Here is a 14,151-nt window from a genome sequence, read left to right as displayed (position 1 = left end):
TTCGCGACAAACACTAAAACAACAACAAGTGTTGGGAGACCGACCGACAATAACGAGCACCGAGAAGTGTTTAGCGCGGCCACGAGGTCTCGACAGTTTCGAATTGCAGCAGCGGCTTTCTGACACTGACTGACTGACGACTGACTGCTCTGACTGACAGCGACGCGCACATAACTGCAGCGAGAACCACAACAACAAGAAGAAGCAGCCGCGGCAGCAGCAGCAGCGGCAGCAGAAAAGCGCTGCAATCGGCACAATGGAGCACTATCTGCATACATTTGTTTGCATGTATGTATGTATTTATATGCGACAGACTCACACACACACGCGCACGAGGAGTGTTCAATAAATATGGCCAGGAAAGTGAATTAAAACAAATAATAAGAAATTGAGTCATTTGAATATGATTCACATGGTCAAAGGATTCTCTTCAAGACAATCATGTATTCATTGAATCATTTCAATATGATTTGAAAACAGTGTTTCAGATTTTCCATTCCATTTAATTTTGAAATATTTAAATTCAATTCTCTTTTAAAATACGCATTTAACAAAATTGTTAAATTAAATAAATTATTTATATTTACAATTTTATTGCAACTTTCCAATTCACTTTTTTAAATCAATCCGTCAAAGCGAATATAAAATCAAAACAATCATTTACATTGAATGAATTTTAAAAATTTATAACTATATATGAAATTTAAGTGTGCTTCTGTTTAGAACGTTATCATTTAAAATTATATTTAAATAATTTGAAAACCACTTTAATTAAAAAAGTATTCATGATTCAAAATTGATTTTTCCTCGTAAGAATGGAGAATTTTTTTAATTAGGTGAAATACTAAGACCTTTATTGTACTATGAATTTTAAGAATAACAATTTCTTTTAGTTAAGAAAGTAAATTTAAATGATTAAAACCTGTTTTTAATCAATCTTTAAAAAGTTGTAAGGTTGAAAATAAATAAATTGCATATGTAAATTGTTATGAAATAGTACATTTAATATAAAAAACGACAAAGAAATTAAGTTAAAAATATTGGATGAGTTTTTTTATATGTTTTGACTTAAAAATGAATCATTTGAACCGTATGCCAAAGGAAGTGCACTCCAAGCGAATTTCCATTATTATTAATTTAGTAAATAAATGATCTACATGAGAGTTAAAAATCATGAATAAGCATTTATTAACGAATCATTTAAATTTGTTGTTGAACTTCTGTGAATCATATGAAAATAGCTATGCCTTCATTTAAAATCACAGCTTATTGTATTATTTGAAATATTAAATTAAATATTTTGTAAATAAATTCTTCCGATATTAGCATTGCCCTAATAAATAATCTGTACTGAAATAGTTTGAATACTTTTTTAATGCAATTTTTTTCATTTGCTTGGCACCACAAATTTAATGAACTCATCTCGTACACCCATATTTATAAATTTTTTTGTTTTACTGCCTGCCTGCGCAGCTCCCATGAAACATATTCTTTCTCATTCACCGCAATTCAATTTATTCTTATTTTATTTCTCTGCACGTTTTATTATTGTACTCGTATTTTGCATTCGCTTTCGTTGTGCATTTGTTTCGTATACAGACCGACCATATATAATTAATTTTTTTATTTACCATCGACTTGCCGATAAAAATATATAGGAATATGTGTACTAATATTGGTTTTCCATTTCATTCCCTTCTTTATATTTTTTCCTCACTCTGCACTGTGCTCAGCCAGCATTTTGATTCGAGTTGTTGTAAAATCGCATTATGCTGATTAAGTGCAAGTAAATATATCGCGTGTTGTGTTAATGTGTATGTATTAACAACTTGATGCAAGATTAATAAATGTTTTAAATAAGAAGCAAGATACACTACACTAGTTGTGAGCAGCTCGCAAAACGAGCATTCTGAGTACTCAAGACTCAGACCGTTCGCAAAACAATTCTTTAGATTGAAAGTTTCATTCATTACCCAATCATGTTTTTGAAATATACTACCATTAATAGTTTAATACATTAAAGGATTGTACAAACTTATTTCTAGGTCTGATGATCCAAAACTATGTATACATAATAATCTCTACAAGCTGAGCTTTAGCTGTAGAATCCGCTTTTCATCCATTTTAATCTCAACTAAAATGCTATTCAAGGGTAAGACAGTTTTCGATTTTAGTTAGTTCCGGAATTCTCTATTTCTTCAACAGCGGAATCAGTTTTTAATCAGATTCTTCAGCTGATATTATAAGGAAACTAGCTCAGTAGATGATGGGATAAAGATTCTAGTTCTTCATAGTAATATTAATGTGCAAAGATTTTCAAATGTTTCAGATAGATTTTGCTTTCTCCCTTTATAGCTCATGATCTAAATCATTTTTTTTATGAATTCTATTTTCGCACGTCTGTTGAGACTCTTTTCCAACTACATGCTCCAGAAATGCTTATCGGTGGAACCAATGTTCCAGTTTTAAAAATCGTAAACCACTTTTAATAAAAGTTCAAGCAGTTTTGCTTTAGTTTGGCATTATAGTTTCGTAAGACTAGATTTAAGAACAATATTTTTCTCAAACCGTAGCGATGAACTAAAGCACACATTTTTATTTTTTATGCAGAATTTAAAATAGATTGTTGCTTGTGATTCTTTAATGTTCCCAGAGTTCACTTTTCCTAAGGTTGAACTCATAGACAAATTTCCAAATTTAATTTGCAGTCTAAACAAACAAACAACTCGTTTTAATAATTTAGAAAAAGATTTAATTTGCAGTCTAAATCGTGCATTAACAGTTCTATCATCAATTAACTTTATATGGAAATTAAAAAAAAAGGAAACAACTAATTTTTAAAAAACAACTCTTGGGGCAAAACGACTTAAAGTACTATGTCGTTAATGTCTTCAATCAATCAATACTATACTAAAATATGTTGAATGATACAAATGCAAGGCAAAATTTGTGTGACCGTAGCTTTATTTTATTTAATTTTTTTTTTAAATTTTAGACTTCTGCTTCCGGGACTTTACTGTGCTGTAAAAAGTGATAAAGAACTTTGAAGTTATGGTCGGCCTTTTTATGCCTCTTAACCGTCCATTGCTATTAAATTAATCCTGTTCAGCCATAAAGGCCGAGGTAATCCTGCAAAAAACGTGAGCAACGCACACACAAATCAATCAAATTCCCACACTCACAATCAATTATTTTACATCACACCCCACATTTTGCAGGCTATAGCCATTTCATCAAGGCCGCATCACAATTCTGTGAACTGCACGATTGACGCAAGCAAACGTTGCTGCTCCAGATTGTGTGTAGAATTGTGTGTGTGTGTGTGTGTGTGTGTGTGTGTGGGCGCGCCTGTGGCCACCAACTAATTGTAAAATACACACACACACACACACACATGCATGCTCCTCCATCATCAATACTTGTACTAATGCCATGGTTGCAGCCAGCCCCATCGAGCCAGAGAACTTAGTTTATGAGCCGGGGCCATAACATTGCAGTTTTATGGCTTGGCCAGCGGCAAGATAATGCCACAGACTTTAAGGCGTCGTTTATGGGCTGATAATATTCAGAACTCGTATTGTGCATGTGAACTGGTTTCGTCGCTCTGAGCTTTGGCTTTAGTATGCGTTTGCGTTCAGTTAGGCATATAGAATAGTAACTCATGCATTATATGCCACATACGTACTTATGAGCATTTATGACTGTCGGCTTGCCATTTCTCAATTTTCCACTTGCCACACACACACACACAGACAGTCACAGTCGTGTGTGCAACCAACCCAGCAACCACTCAATGTCACTTATCAGAGACCGCACTAAATACTGCGCTCAAATCAAGTGGCCACCAAATCAGATAAATCAAACATGGAAAACAAATCGCATGATAAGGCGCGGCAACCGCAAAACCCCCAACCCAAAGCCATTTCCAATTCCAAACGGCCGAACGCAATGAAATCGAAATCGAAATCGCAAACAGCCATCAGATGTCAAAGCAAAAGTCGCTACTGTAACGCCTCGGCGAAAGCTATCCAAAGATTTATAATGCAATTTCCTCAAAATGTGAAACAGTGGCCAGAAACTGCAGACGCCCCCCTTGCAGTGCGGCGACACCGTGCACACTGATTCAGAATAGCTTATTATTCTGCACCTCCTTCAATCGCTGAGTGATCTACTTGTCTGATGCAAGATATGGTTGCTGTGACTGAGAAGTCGTTGCGTGTTATGTGATTGGTTCGTTCGAACTTAGCCCTAAAAAGGCATTATTCGAGTACCAGATTTCATTCAATTTAAGAAGATGTAATGGTACTGACCCATAGAAATAAGTTGCCTAGCGTATACGAGTCGTGATTATACCTAAAATAGAAACGGCAACCGTCATGAGCTTAAAGCTAAAGACAGGTTTACTGCCAATCGCAGACTAGCTCTTTCAAACCACAAAGTCTTCACGGATATAAGTACCCATATATCTTACTAATTCCATCGAAGTCCCTATTGTAAAAAAATGAAACCACTCTGAAACGTTGCAACTGAGGGATATTTGTTTTATTGTCAGTGATGTCACTTATCATTGTTCTATGTTTTTCTATCCCTATATCTATCTCTTTTTCTTTTATGCAAACTCAATAAATCTCTGGCTTTATTTTAAAAACGATTTCATCCAAATTTTATAATCATTTTCCAGTTCAGTTTATAAAGGTACTTAATCTTCTAGGAAACTAGACGTATATAGTTACTACCATTTAGTAGAACAATTTTAAAGTGTATTGGAGTAGCCTATTTAAAGTCTAGAATACATCCAGCTTAGCCAAGTCATGTTTTCCACCAAAAATCTATTCTTTTTCAGATCTGCTGGTCTCAACATTTTTAACATAACAGTTAGAGATCCTTTGGAAAATCTTAGAAACTAGCTAATCATTGCACTATATGGAATAAGTTCTATACATATGAACCATTTGTACCTTAACTAGAAAATTGGTCATGTTTAGCATCAATATAAGGTTTTTATAGTGCAGTACTTAGTCGACTACTTATTATGTCTCAGTGAAGGACACCTATTATAAGCTAATACTTTAACTTTATCATTAGGCTGTCATAATTAGAAATATTTTTTAATTTATTAAAACATTAAACATTTAATATAAATTGCAATCCGCTTTCATTCAAGTTTGAAAACTAAATCTAATCTAATCATTAAAAATTTCATAGATATTGCTCTATATTGAATATCATTGCAATCTTCGAATTTTTTTCCGGGTCAACTAAAGTTAGTTTTTTTAATATTTATATATTTTTCTTAATGTTGCAAATCTGCCTGCACATTTAGCCATAACACGACAATTTTGACATATTTTTTTAAATATATGAGACCACTCTGGGGGATTTTTTTTTAGTCAGGCAGGCAAATAATTTGATCCAATATCTTTCGAGGGTTACATGCATGTCACGGAAATTATGGTTTTTGAATTCCAACTTATAAGAATTCTATATCAAGTTTAGTTTTAAACAAAGTAGGTTACTTAGCGATTTATTTTTCAGAAGCTTCTTGTAAAATACGACAAATTTTTATGAAAATTATTTGCATGTGTGAACGTCGTTTTAACAGTTCCTACAATTCGGAACATTAAGCTAGGAGCGACTTCAATGACTTCAACGTAAGTATTTAAAAACATCAGGAAAATGTTAGTTTTTCATCTAAAAAGAAACCGACTACGACAAACTATATACGCTACTACTGTCTTGGAATGATATCAGACCCCTAGGGATCTTTCATTTCCACCTTCAACTAGAAAATTCACTTTGCAGCATATATCAATGAATGAGTAATTGAAGCACTAGTTTTCTGACCACTGTGCACCGATGCCGTCGACGATGGCGAGGACATGTGAAATGTTGTGTGTTTCTTGTCAAAATTACATTGAAGCGGAAATCAGCTAACATGGAGAGTGACCACAACGTGTCGTACTGCTGCATGAGTTGGCAAATGCTGCTGCGAGCACTAGTAGTGGCCAAGGTGTCAAATTGCAGGCAGGCAGGCTGGCAGGGGAGGAGAGGGGGGAGGGGAGGGTTGTGGCAACTGTGGCTGACACGCAACACCCGCGACACTTTTCCTTCTTCTTCTGTTTGTCGGCTCGGCGACATAAATCAAGCTGAAAGTTCGCTGAAATGTGAGACACTTTACTTGCATTTTCCCTGGGATTTGGAGAATTGGAGAGACAGAGACTCCCTCCTGGCTGTGGCTGGCGAATAGAAAAGTGCGTACGTAACACGGCAGCCGAAGTGGCACGAGCTAACGGCAGGCACGCAAGCAACATTCAACATAGATACACGCATTAATATATCATCCAATGCCATGGCAGGGAGCCAGTCCCATTAATTGACATCTGTTCGTTAAAATGGAGCGTTGGACAAAATTTTGACAACGGACAACAATTAAAATTTGCAGGGCATGCGATAAAGTTCGATTTCAAATCATTACATAACTTGTCAATTTTTCGACTTACAGGTCAAGAGCTGGACGGACAAGAGCTCGAACTTGACCACAACACTCTATAGAAGACGAATTCTAATTTAAAGAGATTATTAAAGTATTATTTATACTTGTAATTCCGCAATATTTTCTAAACTTTTTATATAAATTTTGTTTTTAATAAAAAAATTCTTAGGCATACCATTGGCCCGATTGCCAATCAATTAATTGTGGACTATTTGCCGAATTGTTTTTTTTATATAAAAGCGAATAATCCGCAAAATTCCTGAAAAACTCTCACCTGTAACATCTCAAAACTGTCGTTTCAAGAACGATCGCTTAAAAATTCTTGATTTTTTTGATTAAGCTTTGGAATATCTTAAAATAATGGAAATTACAGAATAAAATCAAGATGTTCGCGACGTTCCTTCGAGTGTGGATCATAAAGCGTTTTCGTTTTAATGCATTCAGCTAATAATAAATTATAAGTTTGGATGTGGAATACTTCTATATTGTTTGAATAATCCTACTTCTCTTATCTGATCTGGAGTCATAATTATTACAATTATAATTATTTACATTATATGTCCTGATTCATTCACTGCTCAAGTCGTAATACATGGGACACATAAAAATGTTCAATATTTTAAGAACTGTTCTAAAAACCAAAAATATGGTGTAGATTTTTTTTATTAAATTGTAATATTTCATCCACAAATTGTTTCACTGTTGGCGACGAAACTTTTAAAGATAAAATACTTTTTATTCTGCGACTTTTTGTTAAAAGATAATCCCACTGCTATCAAATAGAACATATGTATGTAAAATAGGCATATATTTAAACAAATATGTGATATAGCAGCAATATATTTTTTTTCTATTTTAAATATCTTTTGCCATCACGGTTCTAAAAGCAACCATCAGAAGCATCAACGAACTTTTTCAAATCTTAAATTATTATTCTTAAGGACCGTTTGATTTGATTTCTTAGTAAATAACTTTTGTTTCTATTTCTTAAAAATCAATATATATTGGTTCCTTAAAATATTCAAGTAATAAATAAATAGCTATTTTGAAAATATTACTTGCACACATTGGAGATACAAATTTATCTTACTAATCGAAATTATTGCATTGGACTCAGATATCAAAATATGAGTATAAAAATTTATATTATCTAGAAATTATATCATTAAAACGGTAATTTCCCTAACACAGGGCATTAAGAAAGCAAATTCGAGCTCCAAATGGGGAAAAGAAGGTGCAAATTTTTGTGAACAAAATCTAAATTTTTCAACCAAATACCTTCAAACTAGTTTTGTGTATTCTAAGCAAAACTGCTTTCCCTTTTATTAAATTTTACTTACTAATAAAATAACTTAGAATCCGCTAAAATCCTAAAATAACTCCATTTAGTAATCTCAGTGGTGGTGAAAGTTTATTTACTTCTTAATCTTTACTAAACGACTCAAATCCTGCTTCACTCAAACGATCTTTAATGTCAAAGGCATCGATTCGCAGCTGTTACATACACTCCTTACATACTTATGTGTTCTTTGCTCCCATATTGCTGTTGCCTTTTCACCCTATCATCCATATGTCAACTATTGACCTCTTTGCTAATAGCCTGCATTTATCTATTGATGGAAGCAGCCTCAGCAGAGCAGCAGGCGACACCAATTGCGTTGGGACCTGGGCCAAGACAAACAGCTGTTGTGGCATGCATCTTTGACCTTTTTCGGCACTTTGGCCCGCCGTTTGCTGCACGCTGTCTATGGATATAAAAGTTATATGGGGTCATAAATTAAAATGCAAATTAAAAGTCGCCCAAAACAAGAAAGAAGAGACAACAAAATAATTATATACTTGACTGTCTTTTTTTATCGCCTTAATTATGGCCAATATTTGGGCGATAAAAAAAGTTGAGTAAGCCGAAAAAATTCCGCACAAAAAAAGTTGCCAAGAGTTTTTTCTAACAACGTCATCACTTTAACTTTTCCGTTCGACTAAGCAAAAAAATGAAAACCAGAAAAAAGAGACGAGAAATAATAAAAAACAGCGCAAAGTTTTAATTAAAAACTGTGCGACCAAAACTTTAAAAAACAAAAGTGCGTGCAATGCCAAAAGGAAACGAAAACAACAAATTAGAAATGACAGACAGACTCAGAAAGAGAGAGGAGAGAGAGGGAGAGAGAGAAAGATAGTTAGAGAGCAGTAAGAGCACTTGCCTGTTGCCCAAAAGAGAGAGAGTGAGAGAGGAGGAAAGGGGGGAGAGCGAGAGCGACATGCTAATCCTTCCAGAGACGTTTCCGCCTAAGTCGCTAAATCTAAAATCGGCTTAAATTTAATTTTTGTGCTTTCCGCTTTTGCCAAGTATGGTCGCCACACAGCCCACCTTCCATGCTTCACACCCAGCCAAGAACAGCAACAATTGCAACCACAACAACAACAATGAGCAAGGAGGCAACAGCAGCCGACGACGCTGAGACGTCTCCAACAAGCCGCTCGAAGGCAATAAAACTTTCCGCACAGGCACAACTTTGCCGTTTTACGGCGGCAGGCAGACTCCTAAAGCACCCCCCCCCCCCCCCCCCAGTCCGCCACTCGACGGTTTGGTGGCTATCCTTGGCTTAGTATTTGACTTTAGGCTGTTTGCTTGCCAGCCTCCTTGGACTGCCTCTCCGCCTTGCTCGCCTTTTCTCTGCACATTGTTGCCACTGCTTTTGTTGTGCCTAACTCGATTTTAGCCACATTCTGTGCCACCGTATTCAGGTAGCTACATGTACTAGAGATTTATATGTGCATGTTTCACAAAATTGATTTGGTTGCCAGGAAACGAGTCCATGCGCATAAATAGGTATTAAGAGAGTACGGCTGATTACACTCTGCTACAAAAACTGCACACATACATAGTACTTATATTTCTAATCATTCAGATTAATTGCAAATTGAGGGATATTGGAAATCCATTCATCTCTACTTGATGCGTACTTCAAGGTGAAAAATAAGATTTGTAAAGGGCTAACTTTCTTTTTATCTAAGGTTTTGGTGAGCATACAACTTCTTTAAAGGAGTGTATGTAGGTAGTTGTTTTATAAAAATCAACAATAAACTTAATACAATAGTTGAAGCAAGTTGGATAACTTCCGGGAAAGCTAAATGCAAGCTCTTATACAGCGAAGTGTGGATTGAACCAAAAATAACATCGTTTTCCTTTTTAAATACCGTCGGTTTTTTTTTTAACTGATCAGACATTTTAACAATTCTCTCCACAGGTTTTATAAATAGTTCGCGTCGCTCCTAAATGTGTCTCAGAATATTTTCATTGTCCAGAAATGTAGCCCGATCAAAATTTTAAGATAGTTCTTGATGTTCTTCTTTATAAAATAAGTAAAATAAGTATCCTTATTAGAAATAATATATAGTATGGCAATAGTAGGATGCATACATAGTTTGAAAGCCATAACCAAAATAAAGTTTTGTTGTAGGACAAAGGCAAGGAATAATAATACAAGTAGGCTAAATCAGTACAATGTCTAATACTTTTAATACAATACTTGTTCCTTACTAGACTTCTTCATTGATACACTCTTTAAAAGTTGTTTTCAATTGGCAGCAAAGAGCTGTAATTCCACTTTCCTTTTGCAATTGCTGACCAAGATAATGCTATTCGACAATACTAGAAAACCAAACAGTTTACTAAAATAATGACTGTCTTTTGTATAACAATTGTTCCCTAGTGAAAACAGAGCTTTGCAATTTTTCTTAAACAAGTCCATGGCAACTAATAACTCAAACTATTTACCATTTTATTCTATTAAAGCCCACGCAAATGAACTTTTGCTACAATAATTAGTTAGTTTTGTGAAGTAGCCAAGGCCCGCAAACGAACTCGTCCTAGGGCAACAAATTTTCTAATGGCCCAACTAATTGCAGACGTATGCAAAGAAAATAGAACGCATTTACTTACCTTAAGGTCATGACTTCATTTAGGCGCACGTGTCGTACAAATGCTTAGAAAGGAAGGGAAACTAAATTAATGAGCTGGCACTTGGCACACTTTCAGCGCAGACGGCAACAACAACAACAACAACTCAGACGAAGAAGAAGACAACATATAGACAGACATACATATAAGTATATGCATTCATATGTGTTTGTGAGTAGGCGTGTGTGTTTACTGTCGCCAGCAATTAATTAATAAAGTGTCGAGTGTGCATTCAAAATTGTTCATCGTCACACATTAGGCAGCTGGCCAAAGGAAACGCATTTAAATATACAAATAAAAAAATTGTCAATTGCAACGCCCACCACACACACACACACACACACAGACAAGCAGCAACAACAACAACAACAACTACAAGTAGAGTATATCCTTGGTTATGAGTAAGGATGTCGTGCTGACAGACACTTATAAAGTGTGCTGACTAGAAAACATCGTACTCCACCCTCCCGAGTCGAGTGTATCCTTATCCGCAGTCTTATCGCTCGCAGCAAATGTTGCGTAACTAAGTGCGCTTACATACCTACATATGTATACACTTATATATGTATATATACAACTTCATGTTGGCTGCCACTTCCGACAACTTCGTTTGTCACTTCCCTGTCTATTGCTACCTGAGGTGAGATTTTTAATTGTTGTGCGTGCGTCCATTTGCCTGTCGGCTATTCAAGCGTTTTCCTTTCTTTCCTCGTTTTATTTTTTGTGGCTTATCCTGCGCCTTAATTGAGTTGTTGCTAGAAAATTTAATGAATTGCACATTTCCTACTTTTCCCGTCCGCTTTTTTTTTTCTTTTTTTTATCCATCGCATGTTGTACACAATTTTTGACACTTTATTAAGAAAATAATAAAATTTAAATGTTTGCCCTGCCTTCGGGGGCTCGCCGGCAATTGAAGCGTGTTAAGGCAATTGAGTTAGCAGTTGTGTGTAAATGAGTTTGAAATGCTGCTCATATTTTGTTTGGCTCGGGGGTGCCTTATCAAGATACCCACTCGTATGGGGCTCAGCAATTCAGCAGAACGACTCGCTTTATGACTTCATTTGAGAGCAGCTGCCAAGCAAAAATCAATAATATTCCACAGACGTGCAATTAAAGTGGCCAGAGGCCACAGCTCTACTATACTATACAGCCCCCTAGTCGGGCACCACTGGGCGCAATTTGCACAAATGACAGCAATTAGTTGACGCACCTTGCACAGCCAATTGCTGGCATCAACTGGCGACTTACGACTGCAACGCCTGTTGCAGCACAAAAAATTCAAAATTAAAAAAAACTGAGGAGAAACCCCATGGCCAAGTGACACAATGCGCCTCCAAAGTGCATGCCCCTGCCCCAAAACAGTCCCTGCCTAGCACTGGCATAAATAGCTCAAATATTTGTAGGCAATTTCAGCTGACATTTAAAGCCGAACATTCGCAATGCTATAAAGGCATGCACTGCGACAAATAAGTGTACAACAACTAAAATGATTCATTTGATTGAATGATTCATTCGCATTGAGTGGAAACTATCTCTATTAAAAACTTTTATAAATTCCATAAATAAACGAACGCGAATTAAAAATTCGACTACCTTCTAGGAGTCAAAAAGTACTCAAGTGTCCTACGCTTATTTTTTTGTTTATTTACTAGAATGATTCATTTAAATGAATATAGAATGCGAAATAAAAATTTGATTGAATGTCCCCAAAATATGTTATTTTTGTAGCACTGCCCAGTCGCATTGCGTGGAAACTATCTCTATTTAAAACTTTAATAAATTCCGTAAATAAGCGACGGTAAATTATAAATTCGACTACCTTCTAGAAGTCATTACCTTTTTGATTGTAAGCCAAAAAGCAACAAGTGATTTAAGCTTTTTTATTTATGTACTGTAATATTTCATTTAAGACTATACAGAAGGCCAAAGCGAATTTTTTTGGCACTAAGTAGTCGCATTGAGTTGAAACTATCTTTATTTAAAACTGTAATAAATTCTATAAATAAACGAACGTGAATTAATTGAATTGTACTGCTTTCTAGAAGTCATTACTTTTTTTAATGTAAGCCAAAAATTACTCAAATGTCTAAGAATTATGGGCGGAAATTCAAGTTTTTATAGTTAAGCGATAGTTACTTTTAGAAGTTTATTTGAAAACAGGCATTAAATGTCCTTTCCCAAGGCCTATGCTAACGATTCCAATCAAAGGGATCAAAGATATTACTGCTAGTCTAGTTGGGTAACATATTCGTTTTCCAACTGGCCAATCATTTTCCAATCTTTCCACTTGTCGTATAACTGCTATATGCTCTGAATGAAACAGTTTTAAAGATTCAAAAAACAAACGAAAACAATAATTAACAAAACGAACCACTTGAACGTGTTATTTAAATATGCATTTAAAATGGAATTAATACTAATACGAAAAAGGCATTTAATTAAATTGCTTGAATTAATTAAAAGCATAAGTAGCTAATAACATAAAATAAAATAGAATACAGCATGATTGCTGAATCGTCATAATGGTGATGGTGGGGCCGACCTTAATTCCACCTCTGGACTTAACTTAAATTAATAATAGCATAGAATATTTGGCAAAATAAAACACAGCTATGTGAATATATTCATAAAGTTTGGTACAATATTCCAACAAAAACTTGTCGGAAATGCATGTTATCCATGACCGGAAATGGGGATAAAATGCGAAAGAATAGTGAAGTATGTTCAGGCTATAACAAATTAAATGCACTATTGAAAACACGGGCCTAAGTAGCAAAATTTCAATATTATTTACCTATAAGTTTCTTTTGCACATCTTTCAGTAAGACCATCCAAAATTGAAGTATTTAATAATATTAATTGAATGTTAGATTGCTTTTGACATTTGTTAAGCTTTGTACTTTTATTTTTGAAGGTAAGACATAGATATATTTTAAAAACCAGCTTGTTTAAGAAATAAATTAAAAGTAGGAATTTTTTCAAGCAAATAAAACTCCACTCATTTCCTTGAGAATGATTAACCTTTTGAAGTACAAACAAAAAGAAGTTTAATGAGAATATCTTCAGTCACTCCATAGTAAGTTTATTTATTTAATTGTTGATTTATTTTAACAAATCTTTATATAAGTATGTGTAGAAATAAACCATTAAACAACAGTTATAGATTATTTCCAACATTGCTATTTTTTAAACATTTTCACAAAATGGTACTTTTTCATAAGAATTTCAACATTTTCATGTCAATTATTTATTTGAGCTGTTCGTTTTTTTTCGAGTGTAGCATTTAGCAGCAGGCTGCTGCTCATGCCTTGGATAACAAAAACGTAAAAATGGAAAACACATTTTCTGCCATTGTCACGTGCCAAAGCGTGCTGACTTTTAGTTTTCCACTGCGCTTCCTTATGCATTATATTATTATGTGGCTAAATGACAAAAATGTGGCCCAAAATGCGGCTGCTAAGTGCAATTGAAATTTGCACGCTTCGAGGCTTCGTCCATTATTTGTGTTGTCTGTGAAGAAGGACATGCAATGACATACTCGTACATCGATGGTCCTTTGGCTTGACCCAAAACAGCTGCTCAACCCCCGGGCTCAACTTTAGTTGACATCATGATTCAATGATTCATAGACGTGCGTAGATGTAGATGTGTCTCCATGTGTGTATGTGTCGAGAGCAAAAGTTGGGGCAGTCATAAA

Source organism: Scaptodrosophila lebanonensis, unplaced genomic scaffold (assembly GCF_003285725.1).
Source record: "Scaptodrosophila lebanonensis strain 11010-0011.00,11010-0021.00 unplaced genomic scaffold, SlebRS2 tig00001412-arrow-pilon, whole genome shotgun sequence".
Classification (NCBI taxonomy): domain Eukaryota; kingdom Metazoa; phylum Arthropoda; class Insecta; order Diptera; family Drosophilidae; genus Scaptodrosophila; species Scaptodrosophila lebanonensis.
The sequence above is the reverse complement of the archived record's forward strand: the minus strand, read 5'-3'. Positions refer to the sequence as shown.